The 12,120-nt window shown below is 36.8% G+C and overlaps 1 protein-coding gene across 5 annotated transcripts in view; it reads left to right on the top strand.

Annotated features, from left to right (window-relative positions):
* LOC137727907 (3-ketoacyl CoA thiolase 1, peroxisomal) overlaps positions 1-12,120 on the top strand; it is a 30,516-nt gene that overhangs the window by 3,790 nt on the left and 14,606 nt on the right. The window contains exon 15 of one of the 5 annotated variants that reach the window (XR_015951973.1): positions 11-140. The exons of the other annotated variants lie outside the window; for them this stretch is intronic. The gene's annotated coding sequence lies outside the window, so the exon portion shown is untranslated. Of the gene's footprint in view, positions 1-10; positions 141-12,120 lie in introns of those variants that run through there. 5 annotated transcript variants of the gene reach the window in all.

The following is a 12,120-nucleotide window of genomic DNA, read 5'->3' as shown; positions in this document are numbered from 1 at the left end:
TCTGTTGCAGGTTTCTTGCTGTTATGCTTTTTATATTATGGACTTTTTCCGTTAATTGTCCTTGCCACTTGTTTTATAATTACTTTGATTTTTAAAGACTTCTTGTCCGATAATTTTCCAAAACAAAATGTCGTTCAAGCGTTCATTGTGCTGGTATCATATAGGTGATAGCTGTTAGCACAAGCTATCAAAACCACACTTGTTTTGACTAATTGAATGCCGATGGATCTGTGCGGAGAGCAAACACAATACAATCTCAGTGTACGAGCGACATTGCCTTACTTCCATCGCTGTTGGTGCTTTATCCTTATGCAGATGGCTGGGATGTCGCGGCCTACCGCAACACTAATGGAGCCTTCCAACAAGATATTTGCGGTCTGGACTCAAAGCGAACTAGAATATACATGCTTCACCTTCCAAACTAGAATCCTGAGTTTTTTTTTGTTTCTTCTCTCTCTTTTTATTATTTTGATCTAGCTAGGTCTGGTTCGTTCATCTTGAAATCCACTCTTTCCTCTGCATGCATGCTATCTTTAGTATTTTTCATTGGCATTTGGGAATATCTCTCCTGACGCGAATATCGATCGACATTGCCGTTCATATGCCTCCGATGAAGTTTCAGGTACATGCAAATTTCATTTAAATTTTACTACTATCTGATTGCAAGAAAGTAAAGTGAGAAGAAGATGAAGAAGACGACCTCCAAATCCAATGAGTCAATGACTTGTAAAGTGGCACCAACCAAACAATGTGAGATAATTTCCTTGTCATTTCTCAAGCTCACTGCTCATGCAAGCTCACATATGGAAATCTCACTTCCTTTATGTTGATAAAGAAGTTTCAAGAAGGAAGCTTCCTCAGCTACCTCTTTCGTCAAAAAGAATTTTTCTAATTCAATTCGACGTACGTTGTCAATAAGATTCTTAAAGCTTTGATTAGATATGGCTGATGCTTCCAAAGCTATTATTATCAATCAAATTAAAGATACTTTATAAATAAAGAAGACGGTATAAAATGTCAATGTTCAATCTAACTCGATTGTTTATAATAATCTCAAAAACCAACTTTCAAAATTATCATGTGTAATAAGAATAGTGATTGTGAACCATTCATCTTTCAAATTGTTCCTACTTTTACTTCATAGTTTCTATTTTTTTACCCTCTTTTCACGTTCTTCAAACTTTATCTAGTGTCATGTTTCAAGCTCATGCATGTATATTTATATTTAAGATTGACAGCTGCTTATAACAAAGAGCAAAAAAAAAAGGTTAACGTTTTCTGTTTACAACTTAATCTTGTTGGTTTACCATTTTACGTTCATTTAACAAATATTTTTCTAGTAGGATTTAAGAATCAAAATACAAGTTTTTTTATTTTTTTATTTTAAAATTATATATATATATATATATATATATAGTAAAATACAAGGAATCAAGTATCAATTTGTGTTGGCAAAGTTTCTCTAAAAAGCTAAGCATGTCTGGTGAATAAGAACACAAGGAATCAGGTGATTTGAGTTTGAGAAAAAAAGTAGATATAATTCCCTTTGTTCTTATTTAGAATTGAATATACTACTCAATCTTTCCAAAACTAAAATGGGACAAGTATTAACGCGCTAACTCTCAAAAGATTAAGGCAAGCGGTGTTCCCCACCAATGGACATCCGCCCCGTAGCTATATTCTCTTTAAATTGCGCACTTGCTCTTTGATATCGTGGTCATCGTGTTCTTTTTCATTATTTATACCCCGCAGAGGAAGCGAGGCGACCCACAAACACAAATGCAAAAACATCTCTCTCTCTCACACGCACACACACACACACGAGAGAGAGAGATGGCAGTAAGGGAATATGTTGAAGGAGCTGCAGAAAAGGGGCTGAAGCAGCAGAAGAACCCAGATGTGAATGACCGGAAAGAATCAGAGAAAGCTATGAAGATGAAGCTGAACTCAACAGAAGAGGAGATGATGAAGAACTGCTCATGCTTCAAGCCAAAAGCTGGAAGTGTGTTTCCCGCCAAGAGAAAATCCGTGAAACGCATGATGTTTGATCGTTTTGTGCTCAAGCAGTCTGGCTCCTCTGCTGTGAGCGTGTGGCCTCCCAGTCCCCACAAACCCTAATAAAATGTATAGCTATCTTCTCTCTCACTTCTCATCACAACACATGAAACACCACCAAATTGCACACCAAGACAGAAGATAGAATTCACCTCATACCCATTACCCCCAACAAACCCGCATGTATAATTATCATTCAGTACCTTACTCTTTGCAGAAGCTCTTGATTTATGATGTGTACTTGGCTTTTTAATATTATGTTGATCTCTGGTTAATTTTACTTTTTAAGGGTATATTACATTTTGCACCATCATGTTTGAATGCAATTGCAACCTTATATAATATTTTTAAAACATTTCAATCTCATACTTTACTTATCATTTTATTTCAATACCATACATCCGTTAAAAAATCCATCAAATTAACTGTTAAGTGATGACATGACAAATACAAAATCCTCATTTTCACTGATGTGGTTGCTAACTTGTCGCCATATGGATTAAACAAAATTAAAAATAAAAAAATAAAAAATAAAAAAAAATATATATATATATTTTTTTTTTAATAAATAAGAACTTAAAAAATATTTTTTAAAAAAGGGATTCCATCATCATCGGCACCTCTATCCTTTTCTAGTGCTCCTCCACATTCTCTCTCTGTCCCCGGAGCCTCGCCGCCGCGCAAAGGCATCCCTCCACCCCAATTACGGCCTCGCACCATGGGCCCCCAACTTCTCTTTCGGCGAAATCCCATCTCCGACGCCGAGAAGAACCAGATCAAGGGCCTTACGCACTCCGCGACCCAGGACCCAAACTCTCCCTCCCTCCTCCTTTCTCTCTCATCTCTCTCACTGCAATTTTTTTTATCTGCATATCTCACCAATTTGTCTGAAGGTACCAATTTTAATTAGCAATCAGTTAAGGTTTAATTCAAATGGATTTGTGGGTTTTCGCTTAGAGGAAGAAGAGCATAGAGTTAAGGAGGTTTGGAGAGAGAGAGATTCCGGAATGTTGGGATTATTTTGCTTCAGAGGGAGATTTCAAATCGGTCAACGTTCAGGTTAAAGTTCGAACACAATAAACTCCAGCCTAAAGTTTAAAGATGTAAATCAATATTTTGCACACCTGAAACCTAAAGAAAAACAAATGAAAAAGATTTGAAAACTTTGAGTTTTAACGTTAAAGATAAAATAAAAGGTAAAGTAAATAATACCAAGTTTGATTTTTTAATATAAAAATGTGATTTTTCTTTAAAATGAACAGTACCGTGAATTTTTCGTTAAAATCTTCTTAACCTAATACTCTAAGAAGATTTAGAAGATAGGTCAAGGTCCCTAGGCAAGAAGTTGTGCAGTTTGTTAATTAGATCCTGATGTATGTTTTCTATGTGTTTTTCATACCTACTTTTAAATACAAAATCTGCAGAAATTGACCCATATATAAGAACATGTGCCTTTTTCTACCGGTGGGGTGTCACTTTTCAGGCAAATCAACCCCTTGAAATGTGACGAAAATTCACCAATAACCTAGTGGCCTTACTATTCAAATTGAAGTACGTGTTCATGTCCCAATCCTTTGCGGCCTGCGTATTAATTAATTTGATTATTTTTATTCTCTTCTTATCGTTTGTGGGCTAAACAACAAAGCTGTTATTAGTCACAATCCGAATGAGATGGCATCAACAAATAGAAAAAAAGATTCTAGGCTTTCTAGCTATGGGAGAGACGACCACCTTTTCTCCGAAGCTACAATCTTTTTCCTACTTTTACTCATAATTTTGTATTAAATCTTCAAATTGGAATATGCACTGATGTGTTTTTCTAGCATAGATTCAACCGATTAGTTACAAATTAAGCAAACTAAGCAAGTCCTTGGTCAATTAGAATTATTAAATTCACTTATGAAATGCAGAAGCGGCATTTCATGGGCATTATGGACATATAATTGATGATACTAGGACGCTTTTGCAGGACTTCAATCAATGGTAAATCATCTTTGGACGACGAGAAACAAATAGGGTGGCCCACTACCTTGCACGGTTTAGTCTCACTGTTAATCATTCGGTTTTTTTGTTTGAAGAACATCCTGATGTAATTTCTAATTTATTATTAGAGGATAGTACTAGTTGTTAATTTGGTGTGGATGCTCTTTTTCCTTTTGATTGTGTTGAAAGCCCCGGCAAGGTTTTAATCAAGACCTATTGTAAGCATCATATCCTCAATTTGTACGTATTTCAGTCTTCAATGAATATCGTACTCCTTTCAAAAAAAAAAAAAAAAAAAAAAAGAAAGTAAAGTGCCGATAACATCTAAAGAGAGATTATAAATTAGGGGAGGAGGAGGATCACAACCCACTTTGTCAAAACCACCATACATCCACCTCAGCATTTACTCATCCTCAATATTTTTTATTTTCAGAAGATTAAAACTAAGAAATTGAAGTGGTCAGTTTTGACTTGTACGTTTGTTGTGTATATTATAGTTTACTTGTTAATAATAAGTAAAATTTTATTCGGATTACAAATACTAAAACATTGTTCGATGAACAAATTTGGCGATCGAAATTTAGTGTTGGTTTATCATTACTCTTGTTGCAAGCAAAAGCAGGTGAAACAAGTTGATTAGATTTGGGTTTTTATATATGTCCGAGATGTGTGGTGATCATGAGTCTAATGACGTAGAACCCTTTTACTGAAGATTTTGCATGCTTGTTATCAACAAGTACGGCAAGGAATAATATAGCAACCTAATGAACCAAACTTGTTGGAATTTGTTTGTATATAATAATTTACACACGCACACAATATCTTATAATGTTTAATTAAACAATCTCGTCAACAAGTGGAATTAAAACACAAATAACTAGAGCATCCCATTTTCTAAATGTTGACATATTGTGCTTGTGAAGCTATTCACACTTGAATATCTTGAACGAATATATTGGGTTTGACGATGCTGATGATACCATTTCATGTTGAGCAATGTTTCGTCTACCTTCATGGTAGAATATGGATTCCTCACAATGAAACATGTTTATTCCAATCTCTACAAACTATCCGTACGTGTACGTTTGTATACAATTCATATCGTTTCATGTTATGCATGGTAAACTATCCAACTTTCAGTTGGTTTCTATTTTTAATCATCTCGTCTTCTCTGTGTGTTTTTTTTTCTCTTTTTTTTTTAATTTTTTAATTTTCAAATTCTTCAAGTACTTTTATATCGATTCTAATTATGATGAACTTTACAAAAGAGATTACAGAGAGGATCTTTACGGATCTTTAAACACCACATATCAAAGTTTACCTTGGGTACAATTTCTTTAAAAAAAATTATAGAACCAAATAAAAGCGTGGTGATCGTATCTATGTCCTATGTTTGTTAGCCAATCTGTTGACATGTTTGCTTATTTTTATGTATTTCAAATTGTACGTCAAAAATTTATCTCAATCAATAGATCAAATGTTTTGGATAATAGAGTGGATTTGCCCAAAAAAACCTTGAGATACTATTGTAGAATGGATTAAATCTTAGAATTTTCTTTAGTGATAATGATTTATAATCACTTTGATATATATAGCTTTAATTATGTTACATTTTCCTCAAACTCGAGCACTTTCTTCCGTATATTCTTTATAACATGTTTTTCAAGTTGTTGGTTGGTTTGAAAATTCTAATCAATCTTCCCAACATAAAACGTTACTGCTGCAAGTGTTTTCCAAAAAAAAAATAACAAACGTTACTGCAAGTGGGCAGTGCCAGACAATTTTATGAAAATATGGGCAATGGGCCACCAAAACCACGTGTTTGTGTCGCTGATTCGGATTTGGGAAATAAAATGTGCATAAAAAATCTGAGAGACATTCTTCTTAAAAAAATATCTAAGATATTCACAGGGTCCATATACACAACATAAAGAAAAAAATATGAGGAAATGAGAAAAGTTCTGATATATTAGAACTAAGGGCTGGTTTGGTATTGCTGTGCTTTGAAAAAAAGCTGATTCTGCTATGCTGTGAGAATAAGCGGCTGTGAAATAAAGCAGCAAAGTGTTTGGTAAACTTTTTTGTAAAAGTGCTTTTGAAAAAAAAAAAAAACAGTATTATAGTGTTTGGTAAACTTTTATGTAAAACAGATGTGAAAAAAAGCCGATTTTTCAAAGCTAGGTTTTGCAGCTTCTTGTTTTTGGCTTTTTTTCACCCAAAACTGTGAAAAAAAGCTGAAGCTGAATGTTTACCAAACACAAAAACAACTCACAGCTTTTTTTTATACCAGCTTTTTTCAGAATCACCTCAGTACCAAACCAGGTCTAAAACAACCCAGAAACCCGAGTTCGGAAAAACCATGAATTTTGTAAAATTTATCATGTTTAGGTCCAGAAAAACATTAAAAAAGACAAATAAATAAGGAGTTTGATCTTTATATGAATTCTGAATTGCCAAATGCTAGACCTACTTCATCAGTTGGATTTTTATGCTAGATGTTGATCAAAGTCTAATTACTACAGCTAAATAAGGTGACATGTCTACCTTTCTTAAAATTAGACAGTCTGCCTTGTTTGCTACCGCTCGACAGTTGACACTCATGCACGGGCCCTTCAACATACATATACAGTATAATTAGCTATTACTGTCAAGATTTAGAAATATAACCGCCGGAGGCCTCCTCGGACAATGCTCGAACTCACTTTGATCGGGTTTGAATCCCCTTCGCGTGGATAAATTCTAAAAATTTGATCACTGGTCTAAAAACCTACTTTGTGCCCACAATTTGACTACTTTTCAAAATTTCCCATGTCACCATATACAAATATATCATTATACTAGGTATGGTTATTGCCTCAAATTGTTTTTACTCAAGGATTGTCTTTTCCATTAAAGTTCCCAAGAAAGGGAAAATTAATGAAAATGATTTCAAAACTTTGAGTATTAACGAAAAAGACAAAATAAGAGATAAAGTGAATAGTACCAGAATTGACTTTTTAGTGTAAAAATGTGGTTTTTCGTTAAAATAAACAGTATTGGGAGTTTTTCGTTAAAGTTCCCTAAAAGAAATTGTATCGTGAAATTGCTTAGTCACTTTCATTTGCGTATGCAATTGAGTTGTAGGGCCTTGTCAATTTGTTCCCTTCTAATTTTGTGTGGTTTACTTGCTGTTGTTTTAATCTAATGGTTTCATGTTCCCACTGTGAACGTTGTGTAATTTTCTTACAAACACTCTTGACTCTTGACTGTGGTCCAATTCCGTGTGAACAATTTGGGCTTTCGCTCTCATGGGGCTTTTTTTATACGTTACATGCACACACTATTTCAAAGTCCGTTTATCTTTCTTTTTCTTCATCCTCCTTCTCCTATTTTTGTAGTATATTAATATTTTTACATTAAAGAGAAGAGGAGTTCGGCTAAATTCCACAATAAGCAGCCTAATTTGATATCGAATTTGCCATCCATGATATCTGAACCTAAGTCCTCTCCCTCTCCTCTTTGTCTATCGCATTTGCATCTTAGTTAGTATCCATTTAGATTGGTAAAATTAGATAATACTTCTTTTGTTAAACATATTAATCTAATTTATCGAAGGACTACCAACTTGTGCACGTCTTAATTTGTAGAAAGATAGTTTGAAACGATTGTTTTTGGACTTATCTGTGACTTGTACACACACACACACACACACATATATATATATATATATATGTACACACACTTCCTTTAACTTGACCATTTGTTGCAAGTTTAGTCCTTTCCGTCACTTTCATAATTCAATCTTAGGGCAAGTTAGGCAACTCACCTCACATTTTAAAAATAAAAGGATATTTTGGAGCAATAGTCCATGAAATTACCCATGCTTTACATGCATGTAACTCCTCGCAACTCATTATTTGTTCATGCAAGTTCATCTTCAAACAAAGGATCCCAATAACACCGTGTATGACGAATGTGTGATGAGGTATGAAAGTGTCGTGACACCAATAGTTGAGGTAGTTTTTTGTACTTTACCCTTTTTTTTTTTTTTATAATAAGCAGCCGCTTTTTTTTTTTTTTTTTGTCCTTTTTTTCTCACTCTTTTGTCAAACATCAACTTTTTCTTTTTTTCTTTTCATTTTTTTTCACCATTTTTTTTTCTTTTCTATTATAATATTTAGGCCCCAACACCTTCTCTCGTCTTAAAGAATTACTCTACGAGATCCTTAGACGGGTAGGAAATTTTTTACAAGGCTAGGTAGGGAAAATATAGGTTAAAGAAATAAAAAAAAGACTCACACATAAACGCTCATGGTTGATTAGGGAAAATAATTATAAGGGCTGGCTAGAAAGGCTCAAACGAAAAGAAAAAAAAAATGCCTATGTCATTTCCAATATTTTGCATGAATGATGAATGTAACGAGAGGTATAAAGTAAGTCCTAGAGATGCATGTAAAAATGAGATCATGCACACAAGAATAAATGAGATTGATGCACAATGATTCAATCTATTTTAGGCTCAAAAGCTCACAAAGGGTCATATAAAGTCACTAGATTCACATATGAAGTGTTAAATCATGCTCTAGTTTCACATCAACAAGGCTATATGCATTTGGTTTTCCAAGTTGCGGCCATCAAAATATGGTTAAAACAAAGATAATGTAAAGAACCTAATTTCAAGCTTAAATTTCTTGAAAGTTAAGAGAAAATAAAGACTGAATTTCATACTGAATTTGGAAGTAGCCAATAAAACAAGCCTCCAAGAAAAATAAAATATTTTTGAACTTTTCAAAATTTTATATTTTTTTCTGTATTTATTTTTTTAAAACTAAAATGAAGAAGACTACAAAATGAAGATAAGAATAATAAAGATAGACAACAAAGGTACAGAAAAAGAAAAATAAATGAATACAACTCTTGGACAAAGAAATTGTCACATCCAGGCCCGGGGCCCCACCACATCCCGGCCTTGACTCCACTGTAGCATGATATTGTCCGCTTTGGGTCCTGACCACGCCCTCACGGTTTTGTTTCTAGGAACTCACATGAGAACTTCCCAGTGGATCACCTATCATGGAATTGCTCTTGCGCGATCTCGTTTAACTTTGGAGTTCCGATAAACTCTGAAGCCAGTGAACTCCCAAAATAAGGCTTACATGATCCACTCCCCTTGGCGATGTGGGATCTTACAATTCACCCCTTTACGGACCCAACGTCCTCGTTGGCACACACGCGGCCAGGGATTAGCTTTGATACCAAATTGTCACATCCCGGGCTCGACTCTACCGTAGCACGATATTGTCCGCTTTGGGCCCCGTCCACGCCCTCAGGGTTTTGTTTCTGGGAACTCACACGAGAACTTCCACGCCCTCACGATTTTGTTTTTGGGAACTCACACAAGAACTTCCCAATAGGTCATCCATCATGGGATTGCTCTTCCACGATCTTGCTTAACTTTGGAGTTCCAATGAACTCCGAAGCCAGTGAGCTTCCAAAAGGCCTCGTGCTAGGTAGAGATGGGAATATACATATAAGGCTTACAGGTTCCACTCCCTTGGGCGATGTGGGATCTTACAATCCACCCCTCTTAAGGGCCCGACGTCCTTGTCGACACACATGCAGCCAAAGATTGGCTCTGATACCAAATTGTCACATCCCGACCTGGGTCCCACCACATCCCGGGCTCGACTCCACCGTAGCACGATATTGTCTGCTTTGAGCCTCGACTACGCCCTCACGGTTTTGTTTCTGGGAACTCACACGAGAACTTCCTAGTGAGTCACCCATCATGGTATTGCTCTCGCACGGTCTTGCTTAACTTTGGAGTTCCGATGAACTCCGAAGCCAGTGAGCTCCCAAAAGGGCTCGTGCTAGGCAGAGATGGGAATATACATATAAGGCTTACAACATCCACTCCTTTGGGTGATGTGGGATCTTACAAAAACTTTTTGGATTTAAAGGAGATGGGCAAGCAAAGATGTAGATGGAATCCACCCCCAAACTTGAATTTTTGTATTGGCAACACGATTAAGTGGCTCCACTTTTCTGCAAAAATACAAAACAATGGGTAAGCTAACAAGAGACTTAAGAAAATAATTTATTATTGAAAAAAAAAAAAAACTAACAATTAACATTAAAGCTAAACCAACTAAAACAATTTAACAATCCAATTAGTAAGTAATAGAATCAAATTTGATCCCAGGCAACGGTGCCAGAAACTTATTGCGAAAATTAGATAACCATAATTAACCTCATTAAGTCTCAAATTTTAGTGCTCGCAAGTATATGAATCATATGTGACACACCCCGACCGAGATCAGGGCGTGCTGGCCATCACACGAAGGTGACATAGCCATGCGCACGTGCGGAAGCTAATAAGATAGTAATATAAAGTACGAATAATTAAAAACTAACTAGCATACAAGGTACTAATACAAGTGCTAGGGTGTGAATCACAAATTCAGAGCAAGTCTACAGCAGTCCAAAAGAAAATATGCGACAATAGTACACCCGAAGGTGACCCTACAAAGATGGGTGTTTGTCAGAAGTGCCGGAAAAGCCCTCTGGGAAAACCACCAGAACTGCTACTCAACTAGAACCTGGAGGGGCGCAAAACAAAAGCGTGAGTGGGCAAAAACAAAGCTTTCAAAAACCATTTATAAAATACTTTCTAACCCCTCGCCGTAAAACCTGTATACTTCCCAGATAATATATATACGCATAATACATGTGCTAAACATGCTCAAATATATGCCATGTACTCAATAATATGCCATGCCGAGATATCAAAATGATATGCAAGTGCCCAGGTATAATCATATCAATATCATGTAATCTGGCAGCCGGAGTCACCTAACGTGACCTGTACGACTGCATATAGAGCTCAAATCTCAATCTCAATATCTGAACCTGCCCACGAGTCGGAACCACCTAAAGTGGTCTGTACGACAGGCCTGGGTGTAACATATATATACGCTCCAGTGCTACGATCACGTGAAGGCTGTGCGAATAATCGCGGGTCACCTACGAGTCTGAACCACCTAAAGTGGTCTGTACGACAGGACTGTGCACCTAACTTGGATCCAAGCTGAGCGTGTGGTGCGGGAGGTGAACATCACGTGAAGGACTGTGCCCTACTCTGGGCGGGAGCACTAACACCGGGGGTGCAGGTTATGAGCTCTCTAAGCATCTCGAATCACTACTGAATGTAAACATGAATAACACTTACCTGGCACTTACCTGTGCGTCCACAGCACCAATGCATACACATATAAATGCGACTAACCAATCATAATCAACGACAATATAAAATGCATGGCATATAAACTAATTAATATTTCAATCAATTTCTGGGAAAATATATGTATATAGGTATATACGGAAAACCAAAAGCCCACTCACTGGTATGTGGAAGGGTCGTAGCCCCCCTGCCTCGCGTGTGCACGCTCGTCCTCGGGGTACGTGTCACCTATATGCGAAAAAACTATAAAAACGTTAACTCTAAAGCACATAACCAATTTCTCGTAATAACTTCTCATACATTGCTCGAATTGGACAAATGAATATACCAATGTGCTCTACACAACCTCAGGATCACAACCATATTTTTAAAAAAAATTTCCTCCGCCGCACGCGCCCCCACGCGCCGGCCAAGGCACGGCCACGCGTAGGCACGTGCGGTGCACACGGACAGCGTCAACTGACGCCGTTAGGAATATTCCGTCAGTTTTGACAGATTCCGTTAACGGCGTCAGGAATATTCCGTCAGACTTGACGGAATATTCCGTCACCTTCTCCGGCGAACCTCCGGCGAGGCTCCGGCGCCGGAAAACTGGAAAAACTTCCAACCGTGTTTTCTCACTCGTTTTTCAACCATTTTTCGTGATTTTTGCACCAAATTGAAGCCTAGGACTAGTAGAACACATTCAAACTACTTTTAAAGGCCAAAAACCACACGATTTTACTTGTGCAAACTGTCCAAAACCAGCCAACTTTGAACATAACGATCCCGACGTCCAAACTCGTCCAACGAAGCACTTCGAGGCTCCTTGGGACCTCACTAAGCCACCTACGAGCTTCAAAATCCCAAAAACATGCTAGATT

The sequence above is a fragment of the Pyrus communis genome, chromosome 10, assembly GCF_041283825.1.
Source record: "Pyrus communis isolate YQ-2024b chromosome 10, ASM4128382v1, whole genome shotgun sequence".
Lineage (NCBI taxonomy): Eukaryota > Viridiplantae > Streptophyta > Magnoliopsida > Rosales > Rosaceae > Pyrus > Pyrus communis.
The sequence above is the reverse complement of the archived record's forward strand: the minus strand, read 5'-3'. Positions and strand labels throughout refer to the sequence as shown.